We start from the raw sequence: 11,581 nt of genomic DNA on the forward strand, positions 1-11,581 counted from the left end.
TCTCCTAAAAAATTGAGAGTCAGGGGGCAGAGCTGAGTATGGTGGCCGTCACCAAGGAAGAGGTGCTAATAAAACTGATTGGCCTGAAGGTGGACAAATCACCAGGACCAGATGGACTACATCAGAGTTCTAAAGGAGATAGATGAAGAGATAGTGGAAGCGTTAGTGGTGATCTTCCAGGAATCACTAGAGTCAGGGAGGGTCCCAGAAGACTGGAAAATCGCTAACGTGACACCCCTGTTTAAAAAGGAAGTAAGGCAAAAGATGGAAAATTACAGGCCGATTAGCCTAACCTCAGTCATGGGTAAGATTCTGGAGTCCATTGTAAAGGATGAGGTTGCTGAATATTTGGAAGTGTATGATAAAGTAGGGCAAAGTCAGCATGGCTTCATCAAGGGGAGGTCATGCCTGACAAATCTGCTAGAATTCTTTGAGGAAGTGACGAGCAGGGTAGACCAAGGAGAGCCAATGGATGTTATCTACCTGGACTTCCAGAAGGCCTTTGACAAGGTGCCGCACAGGAGGCTGCTGAGTAAGATAAGGGCCCATGGTGTAAAAGGCAAGGTGCTAGCATGGATAGAAGGTTGGCTGTATGGCAGAAAGCAGAGAGTGAGGATAAAAGGGTCTTTCTCAGGATGGCAGCCGGTGACAAGTGGTGTTCCACAAGGGTCAGTGTTGGGATGACAACTTTTCACTTTGTACATTAATGATCTAGATGAAGGAACTGTGGGCATTCTGGCTAAGTTTGCAGACGATACAAAGATAGGTGGAGGGACAGGTAGTATTGAGGAGGCGGGGAGGCTGCAGAAGGATTTGGACAGGTTAGGAGAGTGGGCAAAGAAGTGGCAGATGGAGTACAATGTGGGAAAGTATGAGGTCATGCACTTTGGTAAGAAGAATAAAAGCATGGACTATTTTCTAAATGGGGAGAAAATTCAGAAGTCTGAAGTGCAAACAGACTTGGGAGTTCTAGTCCAGATTCTCTCAAGGTCAACTTGCAGGTTGAGTCAGTAGTCAGGAAGGCAAATGCAATGTTGGCATTTATTTTGAGAGGACTTGAATATAAAAGCAGGGATGTACTACTGAGGCTTTATAAGGCTCTGGTCAGGCCACGTTTGGAGTATTGTGTGCAGTTTTGGGCCCCATACCTCAGGAAGGATGTACTGGCCCTGGAAAAGGTTCACGAGAATGGTCCCAGGAATGGAAAGCTTAATGTATGAGAAATGTTTGAGGACTCTGGGTCTACACCCGATGGAGTTCAGAAGGATGAGGGGGGGATCTAATTGAAACTTACAGAATACTGAATGGCCTGGACAGAATGGATGTTGGGAAGATGCTTCCATTGTAGGAGAGACTAGGACCCAAGAATACAGCCTTAGTGTAAAGGGAAGACCTTTTAGAATGGAGATAAGGAGAAACTTCTTCAGCCAGAGAGTAGTGAATCTATGGAATTCACTGCCACAGAAGGCTGTGGAGGCCAGGTCATTGAGTACATTTAAGACTGAGATAGATAGGTTCTTGATTATCAAGGGGATCAAGGGTTATGGGGAGAAAGTGAGAGAATGGGGTTGAGGAACTTATCAGCCATGATTGAATGGTGGAGCAGACTTGATGGGCCGAATGGTCTAATTTCTGCTCCTATGTCTTATGGTCTTATGAAACATAGAGGCTTATTGAGAATCAGTCAATAGCACAACAGGAGTGGTAAGAGACAGTTAAATCTATCAGTGTAATAAGGAGGCCGAAACAGAGATTTGAGGGGAAGGGGTGGTGTACATACAAATGTTTGAAGGTTTTAAGACCATAAGATATAGGAGCAGAATTAGGCCATTCAGCCCATCAGGAATGATCCACTATTCAATCATGGCTGATATGTTTCTCAACCCCATTCTCCTGCCTTCTCCCTGTAACCCTCTATCCCTTTACTAATCAGGAACCTATCTATCTCTGTCTTAAAGACACTCAATGACTTGGTCTCCACAGTCCTCTGTGACATTGAGTTCCACAGATTCACCACCCTCTGGCTGAAGAAATTCCTCATTTCAGTTCTAGATCAGAAATCACTCGACACCAGGTTATAGTCTAACAGGTTTATTTGAAATCACAACCTTTCAGAGCCTCACTCCTTCTTCAGGTGTTAGTGAGAGAGGCAGCAACAGACACAGAATTTATAAGTAAAAGATCAAAAGGGTCAAACCACTGATGAGGATGTACTAAACAAACCTAAGGTGCTGTTAAATCTTTAATCAGTTAGGAGGTTTTAATTGATTAATATGTACATGTAAATCCCCGAATTTCTTTGAAGTCACGGTCCTGACACACACACACGCAAACACACGCACACACACACGTGAATCTAGGGGTGAATCTGTATTTGCAGATACATTCTATTTTGTTCAAAAAACACACAATTTATAGACAGTCAGTCAATGCGGCGTTTTATAAATTCCTACTTTAGCAATAAAACCAGGCTGACTCCAAACTAAAACACAGATTCTAAACAAGGCCTCACACCTAACATTCATTGTCTGACCTAAAACGTCACCTCTTCTTTACACTGATAAAACCTTTCGTTCTCTCAGGGCAGTGACTTCAAAGGAACTTGGGGATGTACATATACATGTTAATTAATTCAAACCTTCTAACTGATTGAAGATTTAACAGCATCTTTGGTTTGTTTAGTGCATCCTCGTCAGTGGCGTGACACTGCGATCTTTTACTTATAAATTCTGTGTCTGATACCACCTTTCTCACTAACACCTGAAGAAGGAGCGACCCTCCGAAAGCTTGTGATTTCAAATAAACCTGTTGGACTATAACCTGGTGTCGTGTGACTTCTGACCTTGTCCACCCCAGTCCAACACCGGCACCTCCACATCATCTCTGTTCTAAAAGATCATCCATTCACACTCAGTCTGTGCCCTCGGGCCCTAGTCTCTCCTGCTAGTGGAAACATCTCCTCCACCTCCATTCTATCCAGGCCTTTCGGTATCATATAATTTTCAATCAAATCCCCCCCTCATCCTTCTAAACTCCATAGAGTATAAACCCAGAGTCCTCAAACACTCCTCAAATGACAAGCCCTTCATTCCCAGATCATTCTAGTGAACCTCTTCTGGACCCCCTATATGCCAGTACATCCATCCTTAGATACTGCATTCAAATTGCTCACAATATTCCAAATACAGCTTGACTAGAGCCTTCTACAGCCTTAGCGGTACATCCCTGCTCTTGTATTCTCGCCCTCTTAAATGTATGCTAACATTCAACTTGCCTTCTTAACTCCAACTGAACCCGCATGTTAACCTTCAGAGAATCCTGAACTAGGACTCCCAAGTCCCTTTGTGCTTCAGGTTTCTGAAGCCTTTCCCTGTTTAGAAAATAGTCTACACCTCTACCTACCAAAGTGCATAACCTCACACTTTCCCACACTACATTCCATCCTCCACTTCTTTGTCCACTCTCCCAGCCTGTCCATGCCCTACTGCAGCCTCCCCACCTCCTCAATACTACCTGTCCCTCCACCTAATTTGTGTCATCTGCAAACTTAGCAACAATTGCCCCAGTTCCTTCGTCCAGATTGTTAATGTATAACGTGAATAATTGTGGTCCCTTAGCCCCCTGCAGAACTCCACTCGTTGCCAGCTGCCATCCTTAAAAAGACCCTTTATTCGCACTCTCTGTCTTCTGCTAGTCAGCCTATCCTCAAGTTGAGAGGGCTGTCAATAATAAAAGATGACATTCATATCTTTATTAATACAGATATAGGCTGCTAAAGTAAATGAAGATAAGCTGAAGCACTCCATGCCCAATTGCAGCAAGACCTGGACAGTACCCAAAATTGGTCTGATAAATGGTACATTACATTTGTGCCACGTAAATGCCAGGTAATGACCAACTCCAACAAGAGAGAATCTAAACATTGTCCCTTGGCATCATTGTACCCCCACAGTCAACATCTGAGAGATTACCAATGACCAGAAACTGAACTGGAGTTGCCACATAAATATAGGGGTTACAAGGTCAGATCCCAGGAATACTGCAGCGAGTGGCTCACCTCCCAACTCCCCAAAGCCTGACCACCATCTACAATGTTGTGGAGGTGCCGGTGTTGGACTGGGGTGAATGAGGTCAGAAATCACACGACACCAGGTTATGGTCCCACAGGTTTATTTGAAACCACAAGCTTTCGGAGCCTCGTCCCTTCCTCAAGTGAAGTAAGCTCACTTCACCAGACAAAGGAGCAGCATACTGAAAGGCGCCACGGTGGCTCAGTGGTTAGCACTGCTGCCTCACAGCACCAGGGACCCAGGTTCGATTCCACCCTCGGGTGACTGTCTGTGTGGAGTTTGCACAATCTCCCTGTGTCTGTGTGGGTTGGCCATGGGAAATTGCCCCATAGTGTCCAGGGATGTTTAGGTTAGATGGGTTAGACATAGGTAATGCAGGGATAGGGGAACGGGTCTGAGTGGGATGCTCTTCAGAGGGGTGGTGTGGACATGTTGGGCTGAATGGCCTGTTTCCACACTGTAGGGATTCTATGAAAATCCTCAGGCAGCACCTTCCAAACCCAGGACCACTTCCATCCAGAAGGACAAGGGCAACAGATACATGGGAACACCATGCCATGCAAGTTCCCCTCCAAGCCACTCACCATCGTGACTTGGAAATATATCACCATTCCTTCACTGTCGCTGGGTCAAAATCCTGGAATTCCCTCCCTAAGGGCATTGTGGGTCAACCTACAGCACATGGACTGCAGTGGTTCAAGAAGGCAGCTCACCTTCTCAAGGGGGCAACTAGGGATGGGCAATAAATGCTGGGCCCAGCCAGCAATGCCCACATACCATGAAAGAATAAAAGAAAATGAAACAGAATTATGACTGGCATATTGGTCTCCAGACAGAAGATACAGCAGTCATCCATCTGGGAGAGTACGGCAAAGGGTTTTCAAGGGCTGTCTTGTGATGAGAGATTGAGTCCCATGGGTTTACATTCACTGGAGTTTAAAATATTGAGACGTGGCCCTCTTGAAATTTGGAGATTGTGTGTGGGCAGATGCTAAGAGGTGGTTTCGTGCCATCCAGTAACTCCCTCTTCCCCCAGAGCCCAGATGGGGAGTGCAGAAACAGAGGGGCACAGTCTCAGGGAGAAGGCTGGATTTGACAATGCAAGGAGAGATGTTTTCGCTACCAAAATGAACAGCTTTTATCGCCGGTCCTGAACTGCCCCCTTGAGAAAGTGGGGGTAAGCTGCCTTCTTGAACCGCTGCAGTCCATGTGCTGTGGATAGACCCACAAAGCCCTTAGGGAGGGAATTCCAGGATTTTGATCCAGCGACACTGAAGAAACCGCGATATATTTCCAAGTAAGGATGGTGAGTATTTGGACATAGAACACAGAACAGTACAGAACAGGAACAGGCCCTTCGGCCCACCTTGTCTGTGCCAACCATGATGTCATTCTAACATAATCCTATCAGCCTGCCTCTATTCCATTCTTGGAGGTGATGGCATTCCCATGTATCCACTGGCCTTATCCTCCTGGATGGTAGAGAAAGCCTGACAGAGTAGGTACTGAGACATTGGTTTCCCTGACTGGTTGATCTGGAACACAGGGGCAGAGTCTCAGGAGAACGGGCTGATCTTTAACGGCGGGGGGGATCATCTTTAATCACTGGGTTGTGATCATGTCCATTCCATTAGTGACTGCTGTTCAGGCTGAGACAAACGGATTTTTGGTCACTCCAGGAACTGAGGGATATGAGGGGCAGGTGAGGAAGATGAACGAAGACAGAAGATGACGGTGCTTCTGGTCTACTGATTCTTATCTTTTGGACAGTCAACATGGGAGTGTGGAGTCATCAGGAGTTCATATGATCAAATCCACCAGGTTTGGTCTGAACCAGAACAGGCCAACATCAAAGCATAGGCCCATGTCTTTCTCCACAGTGAATATGAAGCAACATATTGGTTTGATATCTCACCCATCTCCTATGCTTCCAAACATAGATGGCTTCATTGACCTATAAGCAGCCCTGTTCTCTCCCTCATTCCTCTTTTGACCTTGATGTTCTTGTTTAGGAGGATCCAAAGAGATTCTACCTTACCTACCAAGGCTATCTCATGCCTCCTTTCTGCCCTCCCGATATCCCTCATGTCTACTCCTATACTCCTCCAGGGATTCACTTAATCACATCTGTCTCTACCTGACATCTGCCTCCTTCTTTTTCTTGACCAGAGCCTCAATATCTCTCGTCATCCAGTGTTCCCTACTCTGCAGCCCAAGTGTCCAGCCACGCCCTGAGTTCATCTGCCTTATCTGTCAGGCCTCTTGCATTGAAATGAATGCAGTTTAATCCACTGGAAATTCCCTTGTTTTCTGCTGGCCATCTGCTTGCCTGTCCTGTCAATTTGACCTCCTCCCCTTGCCTACTGTACCAACCTCAATCTCTTTTCCCACTGCTGCTATTGATCCTGACCCACACCCCACACTCGTTCAAAACCTCCCGAGCAGCAAATCTCCCCAACACAAGAACACAGCAACAACTGAAACCCTGCGATTCAGAGGCTGGTACTCACTGCTGTCGACATCCTGGAGGCAAGGGTCATTTCCAAGTTGCCTTTCAGACCGACCAGAGCTGGAACCAAGATGAAGATCTCTGTGATTGTCTGGAATACTGCCCAGTGCTGCAGAGACCGGAGAAGAGTAAAACACTTTCAGTCATGGTGCCTGTGAAAGGCTCAAGGACACCGAAATGTCCTGTGTAATCGGAGACAGGCTCTGTGGTAGCTGCAGCATTAAAAAGCATTTAGAGTCAGACGGCACGGAAACAGACTCTTCGGTCCAACCAGTCCATGCCCACCATACCCAGATCCACTTCCCTGCACTTGGCCCATATCTGTCCAAACTTCTCCTATTCATGTACTTATCCAAATGTCCTTTAAACATTGTAACCGTACCCACATCCATCTCTTCCTCCGACAGTTCATTCCACACATATTTAAGGCACATAAACAGGCCATCAGTAGGCCGCTCCATCCCTCAATCCTGTTCTGCCATCAATATGATCTTGGCTGATCTAACTACAAATCCACGTTCTCACCCAACTCCAATAGCCTTTCACCACCTCGCTTAGTAAGCATCTACCCTCCCACCACCTTAAAAATGTTCAAAGTCTCCATGTCATTTCAGGAAGAACATTCCAAAGACTCATGACCCTATTAAGAAAAAAACTGCCTTATCTCTGTGACCCCTAGTTCTAGATTCTCCTTCAAAGACAGTCATTCTCACCACATCAACTCGGTTAAGGTCCGTCAAGATTTCATATCTTTCAATTAAGTTGCCTCTTACCCTTCATGCAAACCTAATCTGTCCAATTTTTCCTCATAAGATAACACACCCATTCTGGGTATTGACCTGCTAAATCTTCTCTGAACTGCTTCCAAATTATTTTTCACATCCTTCCTTAAAGTAAAGAAACCAACACTGTTCACTGTATAAAATAAAAACCGAAAGAACTGCGGATGCTGTGAATCAGGAACAAAAACAGAAACTGCTGGAAAAGCTCAGCAGGTCTGGCAGCATCTGTGAAGAGAAATCAAGAGTTAATGTTTCGGGTCGAATGACCCATCCTCAGAACTGGTGGTCACTCGACCTGAAACATTAACTCTGATTTCTCTCCCCTGATGCTGCCAGACCTGATGAGGTTTTCCAACAATTTCTGTATGTGTTACTGTACAGTGTACTCCAGATATGGCCTGCCCAGTGCCCTGTACAACGGAAGCATAGCCTCAACAATTCTGTATTCAATTCCCCTTGCATGGAAAGAACAGCATTTTACTAGTTTTCCTGTTTCCTTGCTGTACCAGTGTACATATGCTTGGATACCCAGATCCCTCTGCATCGCATGAGCCCTGCAAGCTCTCACCATTTCGATGATGTGCTTTTTATTTTTTTTCTGCCAAATTGGACAATTTCACACTCTCCCACTTTATATTCCATTTTCTAATCATTGTGCATTCATCTAACCTATCTATAACTTTTTGTAATCTCCAACTGTCCTCTTCGCAACTTTCCTACATATCTTTGAGTTGAAAGAAAATTTAGCAACTGTCCATCCCGTAAACTAAGCCACTTATATAAATTGTTCTGAGGAAGGGTCACCGGACCCAAAATGTTAACTCTGTTTTCTCCTCCACAGATGCTGCCAGACCTGCTGAGCTTTTCCAGCAACTTTGTTTTTGTTCCTGATTTACAGCATCCGCAGTTCTTTCGGTTTTTATATAAAATATAAACAGCTGGCACTGATCCCTGAGGCACACCACCCATTACATCTTGTCAATGTAAAAAGACCCAATTATTCCTACTTTCTGCTTCCTGCTAGCTAGCTAATCTGCTATCCATGCCAACTACATTACCCCCAACATTCTGTGCTTTTATTTGCCTTTAATAACCTTCAATATGGCATCCTTTCAAATGCCTTATGGAAATCTAAGTATGGTACATCGAGTGGTTCCCTCCTATCCACAGTATTGGTTAAACACGATTCCCTGTTCACAAAACAATGTTGACTCTACCCGATTACCCTGAATTTACCCAAACACCGTGCTTTGGGGAGTCAGTTAGCTAGACTCAGATGCACAGTGACACCATCAGCATGGGTTCGACTCCTGTACTGGATGAGCTTCCATAAAGGACTCGCCTTCTCAACTCTACCTCTCACCTGAGGCATGGTGAGGCCCAGGTTAGACCACCTCCACCATCTCTCTCGCTCTCTCTCTATCGAATGAGAGAGCAGCCCTAGGGTCCTCTGGGACTATAGTGACATTACTTAATTACTTAACAGCAACGCTACAGCAGGTGTTAAGCTAACTGAGCTGTAGCTTCCTGCTCTCTGTCTCACTCCCTCTTTGAAGAAAGGTGTTCCATTCACTAGCTTCCAATCTGAAGGAATCCTTCCCAAATTTAAGAACTTTTGGAAAGTTAAAACCGCAGCATGATCAATCTCAATCTCAGCAGCCACTTCTAGAATAGGCAATAAGTGACTCTGGCTCATTGGTTTTATAAATCTCTTCCCACACCAGAGCAATGAGAGACTTCCTTTAGGCAAGGAAACTGCCACACTTTATCCTGGTCTAGCCTACACGTAACTCCAGACCCAGGGCAACGTGGTTGACTCTTAACTGCCCTCTGGGAAACACATACCGGCCTGGCCAGTGACACACATCCCACGAACAGAAAAGGAATAAAAATGCTGGCCTAGTCAGTGATGCCCTCATCCTGGGCAACAAATGCTGGACTAGCCAGTTACCGCAGACCCCACGCATGAATAGAAAGAAGCTAGGCCTCAAATCCTGGCCAATTAGCTCAAAGGCCTAATGAGCTAGGGCTCAGGCAGCACACAGCTTCCTTCGGGTGTAAATTTAGCAAAATAAACGTTCAGCTTTTTGTTCCTTTCTATTCACTCGTGGGATGTTGGCGTCTCTGGTTGGGTCCAGCACTCATTGCCCCATCCCTAGTTGCCCTTGCAGCACTCATTGTCCCGTCCCTAGTTGCCCTTGAGAAGGTGGTGGTGAGCTGCCTCATAAAATGTCATTATTTTCCACTTTTGCCAGCAGTTTGTAAAGTTCTTCGCCCTGTTTAGAGGGTCAAAGGATCAAAGAGGACACCAGTTTCACCCTCCCGGCCCCCAGCCCAAATGAAGAATATCACAGCAGGTGTAAAATCAATTAACCGCAGCCCCCCACCCTGAGAATTTTGCGTGGGTTATAGCTGTTGCCTTACAGCAGGGATACAGAGACACAGAGGGAGTAAACAGGGGGGACAGAGACAGCCACAGAAAGACAGATAGAAAGAATGAGATGGAGGGAGGGAGAGATTAAACAACACAGCTTTTTCAAAAGCTTTATCGCCAATTGTCAGCTGATAAGAGCCACGGTAGAAATCTCTTCTAATCCTATCAGCCTTGCTGAATACTTTCCATGCTCTCACTATCGTGTGACGTGCTTTTAATAGAAAGAAACTTCTAGAAAACAAATGGAAAATGCAACAAACCTAACTGGGGTGAAGAGTTGTCATTCTTAAGCAATCAGGAGGAACTGTCAGACCTGTATTGTGTTTCGAGATTCGCCTGGTCACGTTACGCTCAAGTGTCTACTCAAATTTCCTATCATCCCAAACTTTCCCCGAGCCAGCAGAGCAGTTACAATGATTTCTTTACATTAACACGTTATTTCTAAAAGATACTTAACAGCAGCAACTTGGGGTCTGCTTGGTCAATTTTGTTGAAAACGGGCTAATCAACAGTGTCTACACCTTTTCCATAAGGATTGTAAAGTCCTAAATAAAACCGGAACACGTTGGAGAAAGAGTTGATGTTTTGAGACTGCTTCTGAAGAAGTGGACTCGAGAAGTTAACTCTGATTTCTCTCCATGGGGTGCTGCCAGACCTGCCGCGTTTTTGCAGCACGCTCTGTTTCTGTTCCAGATTTGCAGCACCCATACGAGCCTGTGCAAAACCCAATTTAAAATAACACGGTAAATAAATTTTAAAATACTCCGGGACACCGGGAATTGGGGAATATTGAAGCAGCAGGGGCTGGGAATACTCTGGGGGTTAGAGCAGTGAGGGCTCTCACGGTTAACCACCCCGCCCCGGGTTTCAGGCACAGCTCGCCCTCCCATTTTGTTTCATTTTCTCTCAATGTTTCGTTTCTATTTTTCGGCATCTCGGCTTCTCATCTCCAGGACGGCAGTGCACCTGCTCCAGGAACGTGCTCAATCACACCCTCATCTCGTTTCTTTGTTTCATTCCTCAGCCTCCTACCCCCTCCATCGCCATTCTCCTCCCCCCCCCCCACCACCTTCAACCTCCCTTCCTCCCCACACTCCACTCCTCTGGCTCTCGGGCCATCCTCGGTCTCACCCTTCTCCCCCGTACCCTCGGCACCCACCGTGCGGGGCGGGGAGGGGAGGGGGAACCAGGCCACCCCGTCACCCCTCCTCCCGCTTTGCATTCCTCGCGGGCAGGGTCGGTGGGATCTTGCTCTGCGTCCCCTACGTCGCCAAAGTGGGCCGACCCCCTTCTCTCCGATGTTCTCCAGTGGCTGCACTGGGACATCGCGGGGGTTGGCGGGGGTTGACGGGGGTGGGGGGGTGATTGGAGGGGCTGCGTGCGGAAGGTGCCACGTCAATGCAATTTCCACCGCCCCCCCCTCCACTGAGGGAACCTGTCCAAAAACAAAGAAGCCAGTCCTGCGACAGCAGCCAAATGGGTCTCCGGAGCCTCCCCCCACCCCCACTGAACCCTGACACCAAACCCCCACCCACTCCGTTACCACAACCCTGCAATCCCACACCCCAACACACATCCTCTACTGAGCACTTTCCAACACTAACTCTCCCCACCCCCACTGTCCTCACCCCCCCACCGACAACACCCCCACCCCCTCCGTTACCACGACCCTGCAATCCCACACCCCAACACACATCCTCTACTGAGCACTTTCCAACACTAACTCTCCCCACCCCCACTGTCCTCACCCCCCCACCGACAACACCCCCACCCCCTCCGTTACCAC

The 11,581-nt window shown here is 46.8% G+C and overlaps 1 protein-coding gene across 1 annotated transcript in view; it reads right to left on the bottom strand.

Moving 5' to 3' along the window:
- The window catches only part of LOC109923968 (solute carrier family 41 member 3), a 15,849-nt gene extending 5,036 nt beyond the window's left edge, over positions 1–10,813 (bottom strand). Inside the window, exons 1-2 of the mRNA XM_048606665.1 lie at positions 10,253–10,813; positions 6,581–6,688 (exon numbers count right to left, since the gene is read on the bottom strand). The gene's annotated coding sequence lies outside the window, so the exon portion shown is untranslated. The remainder of the gene's footprint in view (positions 1–6,580; positions 6,689–10,252) is intronic.
- Between the last annotated feature and the right edge of the window lie 768 nt (positions 10,814–11,581).

This window comes from Rhincodon typus, chromosome 16 (genome assembly GCF_021869965.1).
Source record: "Rhincodon typus isolate 14 chromosome 16, sRhiTyp1.1, whole genome shotgun sequence".
NCBI lineage: Eukaryota > Metazoa > Chordata > Chondrichthyes > Orectolobiformes > Rhincodontidae > Rhincodon > Rhincodon typus.